Below are 21,663 nucleotides of genomic sequence, written 5' to 3'. Positions count from 1 at the left end.
ACACTTTAAAATGGTTTTGCTGAGAGCTTCACCGAGAAGAGTTCTCTGACCCCAGTGTAGACAGAGATGAACCCTCTCTAGACTCTGCTTCATCACTTCTTCTGCTCTCTCAAACACTCGTCTTTCACCCTGGACTGGAAGGTGCAACTCATTTCCACAGAGACCAAGTAAGCTGGTGAAGTCCATCTCTGCCACACTGCTCAGCAAAGTTGTCCAGAGTTGACACAGCATTGAGGGGTCAGATGAATCACCAGAGGAGGGCCTTTAAAAGAGATTAGATTATAAATTAAATTATACAGATTATTTCAAAGTAGCATGACACAGAAGTGTTTATAACTAAGTATCTGAATGGAAGAGAATATAATATATATTTTTATAAAGATCAGTTGCTTCACCCCAATTTCTCTTTCTTTGACTGGATAATTGGAAATGAACTGGTGAATTAAATAACAAATATATTACACAAATATTACCCAAGATGTCTGACATTCATTGAAGGGTCAGATGTATCATCAGAAAACAGATTAGATCTGTAATTCAAATCTTACATTGTTTTGAAGTAGCATGAACCCAATGTTTTGTCATCTTTATAACTAACTCAGTACATGGCTGAAATACCAATGAGTGTTCCATTCATCAAGATAACTTATTTGCAGGGATTTGGGGGTGAGTTAATCAGTAGGACAAAAGTCTTGAGAAAGTTTTTTAATTTACAGAGAGATGCAACCTGATCTCAAATGGTAGACATTCAGCCATGATACAGCTGTGACAAACAAGGAATTAAATGAGTTGCATGAATGGTTAGGTGATTACCAATCTTTCTTTAATTAGGTTAGTTTGTACACAGATAATAAACTTACCCAAGATGTCTGACATTCTTCAGAGAGCCCAGTATCAGCCTTACTCCTTGGTCTGACACAATGCAGTCGTTCAGGTCCAAGCCAACCTTTCTCTCTGCAGACTGACTGGTCACATAAGACACTGCACAGCACTGGTGAGGATCAAGATGTTCTCCACTCAGGTCTAGATGATAGTCCAGTTTGTCCAGGAGAAGGAGACAGGCCTCAGTAGACTGATGTTCATACAAGCACTGACACAAAAACAGAAGATCTATCTCAAACTCAGGAGCACCACCTTCTGCATGATCTTGGTTTGTTTGAGATGGAAGAAATGTGTTCACCACTTCCTTGAAGAACCAATCTGACGTCTTCTTGATCTGTTGATCTGGAACTAGACCGTTTACCAATCTAATATTCCTCTCATTCAGAAGCCCACACAGGAAGGGAATCAAGTGTTTTGTGTGTTTCCATTCTTCAGTCTGGCACTTCTCTAGAACCGCTCTGATTTGATCTGGATTCTGTAAGAGCCAAAGGGCACCAAAGAACTCCTGCATTGTGTAGTGGAGAAATGCACAGTAAGTGTCTAACACTGTGGGTGCAACCTTAACCATAAGTGCTCCCAAGAACGCAAAATGGACACCGCTTTCTTCACAACTCAGTGTTGTCAAGTTCATGTTTTTTTCATTTGTTGCATCAAAAGCAATTTCTGCCAAAGACAATATTTTCTCTCTGTTTTCTTTGAGATAATTGTCGGTATCCTTAAGTCGTTTGCCACTGTGTTTTTTTGGATGCAGTGACGGAGGATGTTGCTGTACATTTCAGTTATAGTGCATGTCTGTTTAGAAGCCTTTGAGGTAGGGGAAATAAATGCAGGTAACCACCATCAGTGCATACATTGGGACATGGCACAGACTGAACAACTCTAGGTTGTTTAACACACTGCTCAAGGAGTCAGGATCAGCACTCAGCATCTCTGTTAAGTAAGCCCTGATGGATGCATCACTGAACCCTTTCACCTCCACTCTGAACCAGTCTGCGGGCCAGTCTGTCAGGAAGTCTTCAGATTGATCTGGTCTGCATGTGGTCACAATCTTTGCATCAGGGAGGAGGTTCTCCATAAGTTCCTTTACTACCGACAGCGAAGGAGGTCTGTGATTCCATCAAATATGATGACAACGTTTTCAGAGTTCTCCTTAATATCCTGTAACACTTCTTCTTTACTTTTTGGGGCTCACTGTACATGTTAAAGAGAAGGTCCTCCAGGCTCATGGGTTTTCTGTGTGAAATGTCTCTCACGTCAAAATAAAACATGTAGTCTAGTTCTATGTGATCTTTCTCTGCCCAGAGGTTCAACATTTGATGGGCGACTGTTGTTTTTCCAATTCCAGGTTTTCCAAAAAGGAGGATTTTTTTCTCATGTGTCCTAAGCAGGTCAGCAGGGGATGTTTCCTGTTTGGCCATGGGGATGAAGCTCTTTAGCTTTTTAGGGCGAGCTTTCTTGCATCTTTTGCTCTTCACTTTTATTTTGGAGAGAGATGAATGCACATCTGTATCTAACACAAGAGGGGTGTAAGATAAAGTCCCCTCATTTCTACATGTCTCTGGTAGGAGACTACAGCTTTGTTTCCATGCACCATTTCTGATCTTCCGTGCTTTACATTTCAGCTGTGTCTGATATCCGTGACAGGGTTTTGAACCTAAAATAAGGGTATTAAGGGAAGAGAGAGTAAATGCACTGTGCAAACAAATCAAAGCCAATCTAAAGGACTAGAGAAAATCAGGACAGAAAGCTACAAGGATACACTAGTAGATCTTTGTAGATTGAAGGTGCTCTTTTGGGGCTAAATGGTCATCAAAAACAAGAAGAACCAAGGGGCACTAAAAACAAAGTTAAAATGCCTGTATTATGATGGCATGTTCAATAGAACAATATGTATAAAACCTCTGATGCGTTTCAGCATAGCCTTCATCAGGGAGGACAATGACAAATCTCTATTGAACATGCCATCATAATAAAGGCATTTTTACTTCATGAAGAGTGCATTGGTCACACTTATTTTTGATGAACAATCTAAAAAGGTACATTAACCCCTTTCAATGTGCGCTTCAAATAGCTTCGCCAGCACCATGGAACCAAAGGAATAGTGCCTAAAGTACAAACCCTGTCTACGGAGCGCGCACAGTAAGCTAAATAAACCACACCTAAAATAATATTTGAAAGACACATTTCAACAGGTCTGCTATTTTTTAGCCCAGCCAATTGTATACTATATAGTGTATACTAAGAGGATACCATACGATCACTTACCAACAAGGTAGTCTGTCATCTCTGGGTCTTCCTTAAAGGGGAAACAGCTGATCCATTGCTGTAAGTCAGCGTCGTCTAAGGTCCTCTTCCTTGTGATGTATAGAATTGTCAGCAACTCATAGCATGCAGCCTCTCCTTTGGCCGAGACCCAGTCCAGTATTTTTCTGGTTTGGTCAAAACGGTCAACTTCAGCCTGAATTTTACTGACTTCCTCCCCGTGAAGAACCTTGCGCTGGAACAGGTTTTCCACAATGAGGGGAAGATTCTGGAGCCTTCCAATGAGACGTAGCCTTCCATTTGTAATGTACTGTAAAGCAGATTGTCTTGCAGAAGCCATGTCCCAGGTTGTTTCTGCAGCATCCCTGGTATGTTTCAACACGTAGGATCTCTGGAAGACGAAAGTACATAGTCAGTTAATAGTAGAACAGTCAAATAATGATTAGGTTTATTTATTCAATTTAACTTTTTAGCCCATGTAAACAAAACATACACCAACTAAATGTGAATGTACCTATTACAATGGCGTAAAACAAGAATATAAACTCAGCAAAAAAAGAAACATCCCTTTTTCAGGACCCTGTCTTTCAAAGATAATTCATAGAAATCCAAATAACTTCACAGATCTTAATTGTAAAGGGTTTAAACACTGTTTCCCATGGTTGTTCAATTAACCATAAACAATTAATGAACATGCACCTGTGGACGGTCGTTAAGACACTAACATCTTACAGACGGTAGGCAATTAAGGTCACAGTTTTGAAAACTTAGGGCACTAAAGAGGCCTTTCTACTGACTCTGAAAAACACCAAAAGAAAGATGCCCAGGGTCCCTGCTCATCTGAGTGAACGTGCCTTAGGCATGCTGCAAGGAGGCATGAGGACTGCAGATGTGGCCAGGGCAATAAATTGCAATGTCCGTACTGTGAGACGCCTAAGACAGCGCTACAGGGAGACAGACGGAAAGCTGATCGTCCCTCGCAGTGGCAGACCACGTGTAACAACACCTGCACAGGATCGGTACATCCAAACATCACACCTGCAAGACAGGTACAGGATGGCAACAACAACTGCCCGAGTTACACCAGGAACGCACAATCCCTCCATCAGTGCTCAGACTGTCCGCAATAGGCTGAGAGAGGCTGGACTGAGGGCTTGTAGGCCTGTTGTAAGGCAGGTCCTCACCAGACATCACCGGCAACAACGTCGCCTATGGGCACAAACCCACCATCGCTGGACCAGACAGGACTGGCAAAAAGTGCTCTTCATTGACGAGTCGCGGTTTTGTCTCACCAGAGGTGATAGTCGGATTCGCGTTTATCCTGGAAGGAATGAGCGTTATACCGAGGCCTGTACTCTGGAGCGGGATCAATTTGGAGGTGGAGGGTCAGTCATGGTCTGGGGCGGTGTGTCACAGCATCATCGGACTGAGCTTGTTGTCATTGCAGGCAATCTCAACGCTGTGCGTTACAGGGAAGACATCCTCCTCCCTCATGTGGTACCCTTCCTTCAGGCTCATCCTGACATGACCCTCCAGCATGACAATGCCACCAGCCATACTGCTCGTTCTGTGCGTGATTTTCCACAGCATCATCGGACTGAGCTTGTTGTCATTGTTACTTTTTTTAAATTTTGCCCCACTATGGCCAAGACCAAAGAGCTGTCAAAGGACACCAGAAACAAAATTGTAGACCTGCACCAGGCTGGGAAGACTGAATCTGCAATAGGTAAGCAGCTTGGTTTGAAGAAATCAACTGTCCACTGATAATCTCCCTCGATCTGGGGCTCCACGCAAGATCTCACCCCGTGGGGTCAAAATGATCACAAGAACGATGAGCAAAAATCCCAGAACCACACGGGGGCCCTAGTGAATGACCTGCAGAGAGCTGGGACCAAAGTATCAAAGCCTACCATCAGTAACACACTACGCCGCCAGGGACTCAAATCCTGCAGTGCCAGACGTGTCCCCCTGCTTAAGCCAGTACATGTCCAGGCCCGTCTGAAGTTTGCTAGAGTGCATTTGGATGACATTTGGATGTCATATGGTCAGATGAAACCAAAATAGACATTTTTGGTAAAAACTCAACTCGTCGTGTTTGGAGGACAAAGAATGCTGAGTTGCATCCAAAGAACACCATACCTACTGTGAAGCATGGGGGTGGAAACATCATGCTTTGGGGCTGTTTTTCTGCAAAGGGATCAGGACGACTGATCTGTGTAAAGGAAATAATGAATGGGGCCATGTATTGTGAGATTTTGAGTGAAAACCTCATTCCATCAGCAAGGGCATTGAAAATGAAACGTGGCTGGGTCTTTCAGCATGACAATGATCCCAAACACACCGCCCGGGCAACGAAGGAGTGGCTTCGTAAGAATCATTTCAAGGTCCTGGAGTGGCCTAGCCAGTCTCCAGATCTCAACCCCATAGAAAATCTTTGGAGGGAGATGAAAGTCCGTGTTGCCCAGCGACAGCCCCAAAACATCACTGCTCTGTGAAGACTTACAGAAAACGTTTGACCTGTGTCATTGCCAACAAAGGGTATATAACAAAGTATTGAGAAACGTTTGTTATTGACCAAATACTTATTTTCCACCATAATTTGCAAATAAATTCATTAAAAATCCTGCAATGTGATTTTCTGGAGAAAAAAATTCTCATTTTGTCTGTCATAGTTGACGTGTACCTATGATGAAAATTACAGGCCTCTCTCATCTTTTTAAGTGGGAGAACTTGCACAATTGGTGGCTGACTAAATACTTTTTTTCCCCACTGTATGTACCTCACTTGGCATCTGAAGACTTCACACTTTTTAATGGTAGGTTTATTTGAACAGTGAGAGACAGAATAACAACAAAGAAATCCAGAAAAACACATGTCAAAAATGTTATAAATTGATTTGCATTTTCATGAGGGAAATAAGTATTTGACCCCCTCTCAATCAGAAAGATTTCTGGCTCCCAGGTGTCTTTTATACAGGTAACAAGCTGAGATTAGGAGCACACTCTTAAAGGGAGTGCTCCTAATCTCAGCTTGTTACCTGTATAAAAGACACCTGTCCACAGAAACAATCAATCAATCAGATTCCAAACTCTCCACCATGGCCAAAACCAAAGAGCTCTCCAAGGATGTCAGGGACAAGATTGTAGACCTACACAAGGCTGGAATAGGCTACAAGACCATCGCCAAGCAGCTTGGTGAGAAGGTGACAACAGTTGGTGCGATTATTCACAAATGGAAGAAACACAAAATAACTGTCAATCTCCCTCGGCCTGGGGCTCCATGCAAGATCTCACCTCGTGGAGTTGCAATGATCATGAGAACGGTGAGGAATCAGCCCAGAACTACACGGGAGGATCTTGTCAATGATCTCAAGGCAGCTGGGACCACAGTCACCAAGAAAACAATTGGTAACACACTACGCCGTGAAGGACTGAAATCCTGCAGCGCCCGCAAGGTCCCCTGCTCAAGAAAGCACATATACAGGGCCGTCTGAAGTTTGCCAATGAACATCTGAATGATTCAGAGGAGAACTGGGTGAAAGTTTTGTGGTCAGATGAGACCAAAATCGAGCTCTTTGGCATCAACTCAACTCGCCGTGTTTGGAGGAGGAGGAATGCTGCCTATGACCCCAAGAACACCATCCCCACCGTCAAACATGGAGGTGGAAACATTATGCTTTTGGGGTGTTTTTCTGCTAAGGGGACAGGACAACTTCACTGCATCAAAGGGACGATGGACGGGGCCATGTACCGTCAAATCTTGGGTGAGAACCTCCTTCCCTCAGCCAGGGCATTGAAAATGGGTCGTCGATGGGTATTCCAGCATGACAATGACCCAAAACACACGGCCAAGGCAACAAAGGAGTGGCTCAAGAAGAAGCACATTAAGGTCCTGGAGTGGCCTAGCCAGTCTCCAGACCTTAATCCCATAGGAAATCTGTGGAGGAGCTGAAGGTTCGAGTTGCCAACGTCAGGCTCGAAACCTTAAGGACTTGGAGAAGATCTGCAAAGAAGAGTGGGACAAAATCCCTCCTGAGATGTGTGCAAACCCTGGTGGCCAACTACAAGAAACGTCTGACCTCTGTGATTGCCAACAAGGATTTCGCCACCAAGTACTAAGTCATGTTTTGCAGAGGGGTCAAATACTTATTTCCCTCATTAAAATTGTAATCAATTTATAACATTTTTGACATGCGTTTTTCTGGATTTTTTTGTTGTTCAAATAAACCTACCATTAAAATTATAGACTGATCATTTCTTTGTCAGTTGGCAAACGTACAAAATCAGCAGGGGATCAAATACTTTTTTCCCTCACTGTATATATTTCATTTCAATAAATTTGAAAAATATATAAAAACATGTTCACTTTGATATGATGGGGTACTGTAAGTAGATGGGTGAGAATTGTTTTTTATTTAATCCATTTTGAATTCAGGCTGTAATAATAAAATGTGAAATAAGTCAAGGGTTATGAATACTTTCTGAAGGCACTGTAAGTGAATTTGTCCCAATACTTTTGGTCCCCTAAACTGGGGGGGACTATGTACAAAAAGTGCTGTAATTTCTATAAATGTTTCACCAGATATGGATGAAAAATTAAGGCTGTCCCCGACAAAATAAAATATTGGTCGACTGAAAGTAATTGGTTCTTTCGACTAATTGATTGGTTAAAATGTTAAAATGTGTAATTTTCCATATATAGACACATTATATGTATTTTCATCAAATCAACTATATGCACAGAGCTTGTCTGATGCTTTAAGCACTCTGTTTGATGAAATAATTAAGACACACAAATGACTAGAGGGTGTCCGACCGCAATTTATTTCATTTTGCTCAGAGTTGCTGCGCTGTGTTAAAAAAAAAAAATGACAGCGAGTGACTGTGACAAGCAGTGTTTTATCACGCTGTCCGTGTCGCTGAAGCTGCAACATAATTACAGCCATTTCTGACTGAAGTTACCAAAATCCCTAATTTGTTTAGGAAAATCATTCCCTATTCCCTCAACCCTTTGCTCTCTTTACGTGCCATGTACGCATCGCATGCACCTGACCAATAGGGCCTGACCTATAGCCTATCATAATCACATCAATACATTGGTTATAAACAAATTCCAAACGCCGTAACACATGTGACAGCAAAATGGATGCAGAGGACATGACAAATAAACTCGAAAACGGGGGAATGTTTACTGGTTGCTCAGGAGGTAAAGGGGAATGTTTACTGGTTGCTCAGGAGGTAAAGGGGAATGTTTACTGGTTGCTCAGGAGGTAAAGGGGAATGTTTACTGGTTGCTCAGGAGGTAAAGGGGAATGTTTACTGGTTGCTCAGGAGGTAAAGGGGAATGTTTACTGGTTGCTCAGGAGGTAAAGGGGAAGTCAGATGTGTGGAATAAATGTGACTAGTTGTGGAAAATACTGGAGATCAAGAAACAGAAGGTAAGGAGAAGCTCTGCTGCATATTGTGTGTTCCAAACAGGTGCTGTTAGATTACTATATAATTTCTCTGACCGTTTGGAACAACGTAAACAACACTAAATAAATGTTAAACATAGCAGAGAGTCTTTTTATTTTTTTGTAAATCTGTTATTACAGCAAAGACTAAAAACAGTCCCATTCATTAGTGAATGCAATTTCCAAAATGGAACGGTTTATTGATTGTTTACGCTAATTATTCAAGGATTGCTTTGTATTTAAAAACTTAAATGCTTGATTGCATTTCAAATCATGAATGACTCGTATGCTGTGTGATGACATTAAAGAATGAATGATTGATTGATAGATACAGTAGCCTATATAACTATTGAAATACAGGCCTAAGTATGTTACGGCATTTAGACTAAACAGGATGCGCTCTTAGGCCTACAGCTCCATGGTGGTTATACAAGGCTGCTCTACTAAGACTACTAATTATAACTGATGATCATAATAATAATAATAATAGTAATAATAACAAGATGTAGATCAATAAAAAAAAATTGTTATTATTATTATAAATATAATGTCTGACAATTTGGAACAGTGTAAACAACACAAAATAAATTAGAAGTAATACCAGAGAGGTTGTTCTAACGAAAAAAAAGTGTAAAGCCTTTTTACTTTTTAGCAAAGATTATAAACAAGCCTTTTTACAGCCGAGCAAAGATTTGAAACAGCCTAATTTGTGAAATTGTTTACTTGACATGTCGTTGCGTGAGACTTGGTGCTCACGGAATCAGTAGGCTATTAAACAAACACTCAAACAGGAAACAGAAGCAGGATCTGTCTTATTTCTGTAGATATATATGGATGATTTATAAAGCCAGTCACATTTAAGAGTTAGGGCTGTTGATTATAGACTTCATTAAGTTGGCTTCCTCTCTCCTCACTTTTCTTGGACAATTAAGGCAAGGGCTGTTTTCTCGTCTCCTAACTCCACTGCTGCCTCTGCCGCATTGTTCTAAACACCAATATGCTGCTTAACTTTGCTATTATGCACATAGCAACATGGTCTAGGAAAAGGCATCAATTCAACTGCGCACTGATGTTTCAGAAACTCGTGGGAAGCGACCGCTATCCAACGTGGGAGAAAGCGCATTTGTTATAAAATAATATTTGTATTAATGTTGCATCATTGTTCTTACGTAATATAACCATATACAATTTCAGTAGCACGTCTTATTGATGGACTGTTCCATCCCCACGACCTCCACAATGGATTAGTCCACTCAGACAGGCGCGAATCAGACAGGTGTCTTGTACACCATTCAATGTTTTTTGTTTTTTGCTACTGTTCAATTAAAATAAATCTCGGTCGACCAGCAGCCTATCGACCAAACAATTGACCAGTCGACTAAAGGGGGTCAGTCCTAATGAAGATACCCTCCAATTAAAGCTGACAGGCTGCACTTTAACCTCATGGTCATTGTATCATTTAAAATCCAAAGTGCTGGAGTACAGAGCCAAAACAACAATAAATGTGTCACTGTCCCAAAACCTTTTGTAGCTCACTGTATATCACTAGTTCCTTTCATAGTGACTTAAGTTACATCACATTATTGAATGATAGCTGAGGAGGCCCAATGAGAAACAGTGATCTCACCTGGAGTATGGACTTGTGGTTCTGTCTCTGAAGGTGATCGATCTATTAATGGACCTGATACTGTTCAGGGAAACAACTGTTGAGGTAGGTGATGTTCCTCCCCACTGAACTCTGTTTAACAATTAAACAAAAACAATCATTTAAATTGCAAGTGAAATATTGAGTTAACAGCTTATCCTGTAAACCTAACACACTGTACACACGTACCTGGGATCTCCATTTGGTCGATCCATGGAGTGGTCACTTTTCACGGACAGACAGCTTGATGCAGGAGATACTGTCTGCAGAAGCCTTTACAAATACAGACACAGTTTGAGTGAAAATTCATATTTCTAGGAAATCATTCAAAGAAAAGAAAAGCTGTACTTACACTGATGGACTAACGGTAAGATACAACAAACACACTAACAGACTCAGATGAACAGTAGACCAGCTAGCAAACCTATACTTTAACCCATGTAGACCAGCTAGCAAACCTATACTTTAACCCATGTAGACCCAGCTAGCAAACCTATACTTTAACCCATGTAGACCAGCTAGCAAACCTATACTTTAACCCATGTAGACCAGCTAACAAACCTATACTTTAACCCATGTAGACCCAGCTAGCAAACCTATACTTTAACCCATGTAGACCTACATACACAGATATGTGCTAGCCATCCATCTTCCTAGTTTACAAGATAACACACAATCTAGCACCTCCACCTCTGAGGGTCTTTGTCAACCTCTGCTCAGAGCAAAATAGCAGGGTTACAGGGTTACAGGGTTACAGGGTTACAGGGGGGTTACAGGGTTACAGGAGGGTTACAGGGGGTTACAGGGTTACAGGGGGGTTACAGGGTTACAGGGTTACAGGGTTACAGGGTTACAGGGGGGTTACAGGGTTACAGGAGGGTTACAGGGTTACAGGGTTACAGGGGGGTTACAGGGTTACGGAGGGTTACAGGGTTACAGGGTTACAGGGGGGTTACAGGGGGGTTACAGGGTTACAGGAGGGTTACAGGGTTACAGGGTTACAGGGGGGTTACAGGGGGGTTACAGGGTTACAGGGGGGTTACAGGGGGGTTACAGGGTTACAGGGGGGTTACAGGGTTACAGGGTTACAGGGTTACAGGGGGGTTACAGGGTTACAGGGTTACAGGGGGGTTACAGGGTTACAGGGTTACAGGAGGGTTACAGGGTTACAGGGTTACAGGGTTACAGGGTTACAGGGTTACAGGGTTACAGGGTTACAGGGGGTTACAGGGTTACAGAAGGGTTACAGGGTTAAAGGGGTTATAGGGGGGTTACAGGGTTACAGGGGGTTACAGGGTTACAGGGGGTTACAGGGGGTTACAGGGTTACAGGGGGTTACAGGGTTACAGGGTTACAGGGTTACAGGGTTACAGGGGGTTTACAGGGTTACAGGGGGTTACAGGGTTACAGGGTTACAGGGTTACAGGGGGTTACAGGGTTACAGGGGGGTTACAGGGTTACAGGGGGGTTATAGGGTTACAGGGTTACAGGGTTACAGGGTTACAGGAGGGTTATAGGGTTGGCCATTTTTTTTTTTGTCTCGCCTAGGCGCAGAACAGCCATGACCAGCCCTGGTTGTTCCCCCTGCCTGGGACCTGCAGATGGAAATAGCTGTTTGCTAAATATGGTAGGCTACAACCCATCATTTCTCAAGTCTACTGAGACTTTTAGGTTTTTGTTGTACATTGTCCCTGTTCAAATAAACTTCATAAATGAATAATCTAACCAACTCTTCCATTGCCATTCAACATATTACCAACCTGTCTGGAGGTATATTGACCCTACTACAACCCATAAAACAGGTAGATATATACATACAAATGAGCTTTTATGAACTAAATTAATGTGTTGGCGAGCTCGCCTAACTTTTCTAAAATAAAGGACCCGACCGTTGAGGCAATTTGCTTGCCGGAACTCATCCACTCGCACGCTGAGCTCGCGGTGCATCAGGGGTGTATTCAGTCGTGCACACAGTAGCAACAGAAAAGGTTTTGCAACGAAAACGAGAGTTTTTATTGGTCCAATACAGGTAGGTCCCTCCCGTTAGCTCGTGCCTAAATATATTATACCTTCACTTATACTTCCGTGTATTAAAAAAAACATTAGTGGGGGGCGTTCAGCAAGATGCAACGTTTTGGAACGTTCATATAGAGATACGCTATAAGCATTTGGAATAGCGTCGACTCTAGGCTACTCGTGGCATTTCTATAGGCAACGTTTGGCTACTGAACGTGGCAGTGTTGTAGTAATCACCAGCAGGTGTGCTAAAACGGTAGCTGCCTGTGGAGTATTCATTACAACACACTGTAGCAAAACGTTTAGCAACGAAACCGACAGTTTCTCACCGGACAAATTCAGGTTTCATTGTTTATTAATTGTTTATTAATTATTGGAACAGCCGGTAGCTGCACATGAAATGGACACATTTCACCGACGTTATGAAAACACTAACACAACCCAGATAGGTAATTTACCGGTCTTCCTCCATATTGTCTTCCTCCATATTTTATTCGCTCTCCCCAGGCTGTCGGGAGATTTTCATCTTCTCCTTCTCAGAAACGACGGTGGATGAAAGTCCAAGGCACTTTACTGTTGCTCAGCATATTTGTGGAAAAGCTGTTGTCGACGTTGTTCAGATATGGCCTCCTAAACTTAATTCAGCACAAAAAAATATATGGAATCGGTAGGCTACATGCTTAAAGGATACCAAAGGCCTAACATGACATTATTTCACATACATAAAGGGCAGTTACCAACGTTTAGACTAGTTAAATGCCTACTGTTTTTATTGTGAGTTATAGGCTGTATTAAACTTTAAGAATTTGATAGCCTATACACAACTTTACATAAACTATCTTGATTCAATATAGTCCGCAGCCCATGGCCTAGCCCAAACTTTCGGTGCTTAAAACGCGTCCTTAGAAATCAACCTGCACCGAGTTCTCTTGTCGAAATAATAATGCTCCTACGGTCATGTAAAACTATTGGTCTCTAGACCTGTAATACACCACGATTTTTGCTATCTTAAATTCAAACAAAAATGTTACCTTCATAACGCAGTTGTCTTAAAATGGCAGTTGCATAGTTGCTTTTTACTTTCACCTTTAAGTTATTTGGTAACTCCGATGATGTATATAAACCCTAGATTGCTGATGCTATGTATTGACCCTTGAGAGGCTTTGACGCCTCCCGGTCGGCCATATTGGCACCACCCAGTAGCAGTCCACCGTTCTACAGTATTTCAATTGAATGTTTTAAGGACAAAATTACATGTATTTAAGTATTTTTAAGTATTTTTTGTTGTTGTAGTGGGGACAGTAACATTATTAATCTAAAAAAATATATACTTTAAGGAAAATGTTTTTGTATATTTTTCTCATTTGTACGTTTAGCTCACATAATATAATATAAAAGTATGCATTAAGGTGTCTGTAATATAATACACGTGACAAAAAACGAATGTAGACATTAATAAATGCATTTCTATAGCTTCCGAAATATTTTTTTTACAACGTTGAGGGAGTGCCAACATGGAGTCGTGGTGGCTTCAATACAGCGCCCCCTAGCTATCATCTAGTGTATATATAAATCATTGGGTAACTCCCCAGTGTGTTTGTTGCTGCGTAATAAAGAGGACGTTTTATTTTGTTCTGTATGGATTACGGGAGGACAAGTCCCGACCTGTTAAACGCACAACAGAGACAAAGCCCGAGTGTCGGATATTGAATGAATGAACCGGTTAGGGTTAGGCAGCATGACCATTAGAAATACCATGTATGTTAGTACAATAATCTTCAGTAAAGACCTACACTCCAGTTTAGTCCCAGGAACGTGAGCAGCGGCCAGGTGAGCGTTGAAGGAGTCTTTCACTGGTAACTTCAGTGGTGTAGTGGAGGGTATGTAGGCCATGTACTCACTTCCCCACTGATGTGTATTAGTAGTGTAGTGGAGATATCCGCCGTATCAATCATATAGTACAATAAAGAAACCACGCACAAAGTAGCCTACACAATTGCAAAGCACGTGGAATATATTGACATGCGCGCTGCACACATTTATTTTGTATTTGTTTTATTTTACCTTTATTTAACTAGGCAAGTCTGTTAAGAACAAATTCTTATTTACAATGACAGCCTACCAAAAGGCCTCCTTCGGGGACGGGGACTGGGATTAAAAATAAAACACATCACGACAAGAGAGACACCACAACACTACATAAAGAGAGACACCACAACACTACATAAAGAGAGACCTAAGACAACAACATAGCAGGGCAGCAACACAACATGACAACACAGCACGGTAGCAACACAACATGGTACAGACATTATTGGACACAGACAACAGCACAAAGGGCAAGAAGGTAGAGACAATAATACATCACGCGAAGCAGCCACAACTCTCAGTAAGAGTGTCCATGATTGAGTCTTTGAATGAAGAGATGGAGATAAAACTGTCCAGTTTGAGTGTTTTTTGCAGCTCGTTCCAGTCGCTAGCTGCAGCGAACTGAAAAGAGGAGCGACCCAGGGATGTGTGTGTTTTGGGGACCTTTAACAGAATGTGACTGGCAGAACGGGTGCTGTATGTGGAGGATGAATAATATCAGGCAACAAGAGCGCGCTGCCGTCTTCTTCTTCTTCAATGGTATTATGGCGGTGCGCAAACAAGCGTAAGCGGGTCATACCACCACCTACTGCCTGCAGCTCTCAACTTCTTCTTCTTCTTCTTCTTCTTCTTCTTCTTTTCTTCAATGCTGGTTGTGCACTGTTTGAATGAACATTTCTAAAGGCTTTCCCCAATCGGGAGGGCATTTGTTTAGCAAACTCTGCCATCACACTGTAGGCCTACATTGAAGCCAACAGAAACACCGCTATCCAAAACGTCTCTTGCTAGGTGCCATTTAATTAAAGGGCAAATACACCCTCACAAAAATATATTTTCTAGATTTTTCCCAGACCTAAAAAAAAACGGTCTCATGATGAAGTTTAAGCAGTGGGACTTAGATCATCCAATTCTGGTAGTTTTTTATAAAAAAGAAAAAAAAGAAGTGTGATTTCAGAGTGAAACCCCCACAACAAATGTAGGAAAACCCATAAAAAACGATAGGAAAATAGAACTTTTCACACCGGGGGCCTTTCCTTTGCAGGTCGTTTGGGAAATGTTTTGTGAAATTAGAGTTTCATTACAGATCTACTTCTCCAGGCTCCACTACACCATTTCAGAAAGCTTTATTTAAATATGATTTGAAACAAAGTAAATACTGTCAAAACCACGTCCTAAAAAGCCCGTATTTTACAGTTTTTTTTTCTCGCTTTGGTACTATTTTCAAGTATGTGGTTAAATTTCACAACTCTTAGTACGAAACTCAAAACAGATCATCAAAAAGTTGAAGCACATTTTCAATTGAACAACACACAAAGTCACACAGAAACTTTTTCACCAAACCTAATCAGTGTTTTATCTAGAAATACCTTTCATATAAAGTAATTACCTTTCACAATGCAACACTCACAACACTTTTCATATGATTTTCTTCTCATTTGTTTAAATACATTTGACCATCACTTAATCCAACTGCGCTTAATGGTTATTCACTTAACTGTGAATAAACCTATAGATTTTGTCTACTATATATGGATTTTGAAAACTACAGAAACAAAATGTGTGTTTGTAAAGTATAAACATCTAAATTACATGTATGATACATGATAACCATACATAACGAATACTCATTATTGCTAATTGATTTCACATAGTGGGAACCACAATTGGCTACACCTAGCCACTTTTTAAATATTTTTTATTACATGAGCAAAAATATTCAATTTTATTTGGAATGGCAAGTCAGACAAAATTAAACAGGCCTATTTATATAATGAATATGAATTCGGAGGGCAGAAATGATTAAATATGAAAGCATTAGACCTCTCACTAAAAGCTTCAGTCATACAAAAGTTATATTTAAATCCGAACTGGTTCTCTAGCAGATTAGTAAGAATGTGTCACCCCCGTGTTCTAGAATGGCTTTTTTCCCTTTATTCAGATTACAACCTCTCACTTTCAGTTATTTGAAAAGGAAATCATCTCCAAAATATTGCTATTTTAAAAAACAGGCCATAGAAAATTGGTTGCAATTTCAGTTTAATCCATCAGAAACGACAGATAACCAATATTACAACAAATATGATGGTTCAACTCAAATATTACTAATTGATAAAAACAAAAACATTATTTTTGGAAATAATGTTTAAAAATGGTATAATCTTTGTAAATGATATTATAAATATGACTGGTGGAGTTATGTCACACATGCAGCTAACAAAAATATATGGAATTGTCTGCTCTACCCAAAATTACAACCAACTGATTGCAGCATTACTGCAAAATAGAAGAGTCCAGTGGAAGGGGAGAAAGTTAGGAACTTATCTGTTGGCCCTGCATTAAAGACTAAAATTAGTTAAATAAAATTGTGATTAATAAAAAAGTATACCAATTTAATTTAAGGACCAAAGGATTGACAGCTTTGCCATATAGATTGCAAACTAGTTCGATGTACCGATTCCATGGCACATGGTTTATGAACTGCTAAACAAAACGACGCCGGATTCAAAACTTATTCCAATTTAAATGAAAGAGCTCGTGAACAAGGGCTCCTTCAGAGAGGTGGGCATTGGCCCCGTCAAAGATATCAGAGAGGTGGGCATTGGCCCCATCAAAGATATCAGAGGTGGGCATGGGCCCCGTCAAAGAGGTGGACATCAGAGAGAGGGAGGCAGACGGCAGGGAATTGTTGTGTCTAATGAAGTCCGGTCCATCGTCGTTGACCATGTGGTAAACAGAGGACATACCATGACAGAGGCTGCCAGATTAGTTCACCCCAATCTGAAAAGATCAAACTGTCAATTCGATCATGAGAACATTTTGCCAAGAGAACCGGTAAGTCTGCAGGATATGCACTATGCTTTATCATTACATTTACAGTAAATTACATATTGTAATGCATGTGAATTCACAAAACATTTTTACAGTATTCTTACAGTATGATCTATTGACAGTATACTCTGTTCTACCCTCAGTATTGACAGAAGACCCCACAGTGGTGGCCGTGTGCTGACCGACCAGCAGGAGCGGGCCGTGGTGGAAATGGTGAGGGCCAGGAATGACATACGGCTGTCTGAAATAAAGCAGGCCATTGAGGAGAATGATGACATCTTTACCAATGTGGCATCCATCAGTCTACCAACAATCACCTGCCTTTTGAAGAGACACAAGGTATCTATGGAACACATTTACCTGGTGCCTTTTGAAGAGACACCAGGTATCTATGGAACACATTTACCTGGCGCCTTTTGAAGAGGCACCAGGTATCTATGGAACACATTTACCTGGTGCCTTTTGAAGAGACACCAGGTATCTATGAAACACATTGACCTGGCGCCTTTTGAAGAGGCACCAGATATCTATGAAACACATTTACCTGGTGCCTTTTGAAGAGGCACCAGATATCTATGAAACACATTTACCTGGTGCCTTTTGAAGAGGCACCAGATATCTATGAAACACATTGACCTGGCGCCTTTTGAAGAGGCACCAGGTATCTATGGAACACATTGACCTGGCGCCTTTTGAAGAGAAACGACGACCGGGTGAAACAACTGCGGGCCGAGTATGTTCAGGTGCAGCACTATATACTGTATTACTGTTGCTATTAATTCACAGCTACTTCACAATATTATACTGGAACTGTACTGTAGAAATAATACATATATTTTTTAGAGGGTGATGGTGCTTGATGATGCTGTGAACCATCGCAGGTATATATCTTTGTTGATGAAGCGCGCTTCAACCTGGCCAGAACTCAGCGCCGTGGGCGGAACCTCATCGGCCAACGGGCGACCGTCCAAGTGCCTGGACAACGTCTCGGGGAAGGGGGGGGGGAACACCTCCATGTGCGCAGCTCTCTCTGTAGATGGTGTGATAGGACGCAGGCCATTACTTGGATCCTACAAACGCTGCACACCTCATTGTGTTTCTCAAGGTGAAAGGCGTCACCTACACTACAGTATAATGTATGTGGAGACCCCTTCAAATGAGTGGATTCGGCTATTTCAGCCACACCCGTTGCTGACAGGTCTATAAAATCGAGCCCACTGCCATGCAATCTCCATAGACAAACATTGGCAGTAGAATGGCCTTACTGAAGAGCTCAGTGACTTTCAACGTGGCACCGTTATAGGATGCCACCTTTCCAACAAGTCTATGGAGCCTAGTGATCACTGACAGATCCTTCCTTCCTCCTGTCTGTAGTCTAGTGATCACTGACAGATCCTTCCTTCCTCCTGTCTGTAGTCTAGTGATCACTGACAGATCCTTCCTTCCTCCTAGTGATCACTGACAGATCCTTCCTTCCTCCTGTCTCCAGTCTAGTGATCACTGACAGATCCTTCCTTCCTCCTGTCTGCAGTCTAGTGATCACTGACAGATCCTTCCTTCCTCCTGTCTGTAGTCTAGTGATCACTGACAGATCCTTCCTTCCTCCTAGTGATCACTGACAGATCCTTCCTTCCTCCTAGTGATCACTGACAGATCCTTCCTTCCTCCTAGTGATCACTGACAGATCCTTCCTTCCTCCTGTCTGCAGTCTAGTGATCACTGACAGATCCTTCCTTCCTCCTAGTGATCACTGATAGATCCTTCCTTCCTCCTAGTGATCACTGACAGATCCTTCCTTCCTCCTGTCTGCAGTCTAGTGATCACTGACAGATCCTTCCTTCCTCCTGTCTGTAGTCTAGTGATCACTGACAGATCCTTCCTTCCTCCTAGTGATCACTGATAGATCCTTCCTTCCTCCTAGTGATCACTGACAGATCCTTCCTTCCTCCTGTCTGTAGTCTAGTGATCACTGACAGATCCTTCCTTCCTCCTAGTGATCACTGACAGATCCTTCCTTCCTCCTAGTGATCACTGATAGATGGCTTCTTCAGCCTCTCCAACTGTGTGTGTGTGTGTCAGTGTGTGTTGGGTACAGCAGAAGATATTCTTTCAAAATAATATTTATTTCTTTATTTTAAGACAGATATTGATGCCATAAGTCAATGGTGCCACCTGTCAATGATTTTAGAGTAATGATGATTTTCTCTGTCCACATCTGTCTACACTTACAGCTATCTGATCACAATGCCCGCCTGACTACCTCCAGAGGTGGGCAGGAAGATCTGATCACAATGCATCTTAATTGTCTAAAATTAATAAATAAAATGTTATTTTGAAAGAATATCTGTCAAATAATTTGCATACAGGGAGGGACCAGGACATCTGGTCACAAAGTGGGCACAGAGGATGGATAGGAGACACATTTTAATACCAGGTGTAAACCTGCATGTCTGAACATGTGGGCACAGTCAGAATGTGGACACATGTTAGAAACAAGTATAAACAGGGCTAATGAAACTAGTTGAAGAGAACAGGAAGGAACAGACAGGAGGACTGGTTGAAGAGAACAGGAAGGAACAGACAGGAGGACTGGTTGAAGAGAACAGGAAGGAACAGACAGGAGGACTGGTTGAAGAGAACAGGAAGGAACAGACAGGAGGACTGGTTGAAGAGAACAGGAAGGAACAGACAGGAGGACTGGTTGAAGAGAACAGGAAGCAACAGACAGGAGGACTGGTTGAAGAGAACAAGAAGGAACAGACAGGAGGACTGGTTGAAGAGAACAGGAAGGAACAGACAGGAGGACTGGTTGAAGAGAACAGGAAGGAACAGACAGGAGGACTGGTTGAAGAGAACAGGAAGGAACAGACAAGAGGACTGGTTGAAGAGAACAGGAAGGAACAGACAGGAGGACTGGTTGAAGAGAACAGGAAGGAACAGACAGGACCGATGTTCAATATCATTATCAACAAACATCTCAGTGATTCACAAATATAAACAAGATATTATTATTATTATTATTATTATTATTATTATTATTATTATTCTATAATCGTACTCCCGATATCCCCGCCCCCAATGCATTCCTACCACTGTGGTCTTTATTTCTCATAATGACGTAATGACGCATTCGGTTAGTTCTTATTCAATGATATAAAGGCAAACAAACATATCACACTCCTTGTGTATCCCAAATAGCACCCGATTCCTTTGATAGTGCACTACTTTAGACCAGGGCCCTGTGTAGGGTTGGATATCTCTGCCGTCAACAGGGAGAACCCATCCGCCATCGCTGCTCTCCTCAGAAGAGCCTGGTCTAAAGTAGTGCACTAGAATAATATTTGGGACGGAGGACACTTCCTTTTAGCTGCTGCTGAGCGTCTCTTTACAGATCATTCGGGGGTTTGCAAAATACTTTAGCTTTCCCCAAAATGTGCAGGTTTTTCCAGAAATCCTGGTTGGAGGGTTTCGGATTTCCTGCTTGTTCCCTCCTGATTCAGGGAGTCTTCCAACCGGGATTTCTGGAAACCTGGGAATTGTGAAAATGTTACCGGAATTTTGCAATCCAATGAGTTAAATAAGGAGTACATATTGCACAAACCCAATTCCTCAAACATTAGCAACTAGCTCAACCAAACATTAGCAACTAGCTCAACCAAACATTAGCAACTAGCTCAATCAAACATTAACAACTAGCTCAACCAAACATTAGCAACTAGCTCAACCAAACATTAGCAACTAGCTCAACCAAACATTAGCAACTAGCTCAACCAAACATTAACAACTAGCTCAACCAAACATTAGCAACTAGCTCAACCAAACATTAACAACTAGCTCAACCAAACATTAACAACTAGCTCAACCAAACATTAGCAACTAGCTCAACAAAACATTAGCAACTAGCTCAACCAAACAATAACAACTAGCTCAACCAAACATTAGCAACTAGCTCAACCAAACATTAACAACTAGCTCAACCAAACATTAGCAACTAGCTCAACCAAACATTAGCAACTAGCTCAACAAAACATTAGCAACTAGCTCAACCAAACATTAGCACCTAGCTCAACCAAACATTAACAACTAGCTCAACCAAACATTAGCAACTAGCTCAACCAAACATTAGCAACTAGCTCAACAAAACATTAGCAACTAGCTCAACCAAACAATAACAACTAGCTCAACCAAACATTAGCAACTAGCTCAACCAAACATTAACAACTAGCTCAACCAAACATTAGCAACTAGCTCAACCAAACATTAGCAACTAGCTCAACCAAACATTAGCACCTAGCTCAACCAAACATTAACAACTAGCTCAACCAAACATTAGCAACTAGCTCAACCAAACATTAACAACTAGCTCAACCAAACATTAGCAACTAGCTCAACCAAACATTAGCAACTAGCTCAACCAAACATTAACAACTAGCTCAACCAAACATTAGCAACTAGCTCAACCAAACATTAGCAACTAGCTCAACCAAAC

General features: G+C 41.6%; 1 long non-coding RNA gene across 2 annotated transcripts; it reads right to left on the bottom strand.

The window, feature by feature from the left end:
- Window positions 1-2,075: 2,075 nt before the first annotated feature.
- Window positions 2,076-13,356, bottom strand: LOC121559656. Of its 2 annotated transcripts, none has more exons than XR_006658430.1 (6): window positions 13,289-13,356; window positions 12,716-12,892; window positions 10,431-10,514; window positions 10,224-10,334; window positions 3,148-3,535; window positions 2,076-2,536 (listed from the first exon to the last, which is right to left on the bottom strand). It is a non-coding gene; the product is annotated as an uncharacterized LOC121559656 (long non-coding RNA). The 2 variants fall into 2 exon arrangements; XR_006658431.1 differs by having other exon boundaries at window positions 12,716-12,887; window positions 13,289-13,350.
- Between the last annotated feature and the right edge of the window lie 8,307 nt (window positions 13,357-21,663).

Source organism: Coregonus clupeaformis, unplaced genomic scaffold (assembly GCF_020615455.1).
Source record: "Coregonus clupeaformis isolate EN_2021a unplaced genomic scaffold, ASM2061545v1 scaf0230, whole genome shotgun sequence".
NCBI classification, from domain to species: Eukaryota; Metazoa; Chordata; class Actinopteri; order Salmoniformes; family Salmonidae; genus Coregonus; species Coregonus clupeaformis.
The sequence above is the reverse complement of the archived record's forward strand: the minus strand, read 5'-3'. Positions and strand labels throughout refer to the sequence as shown.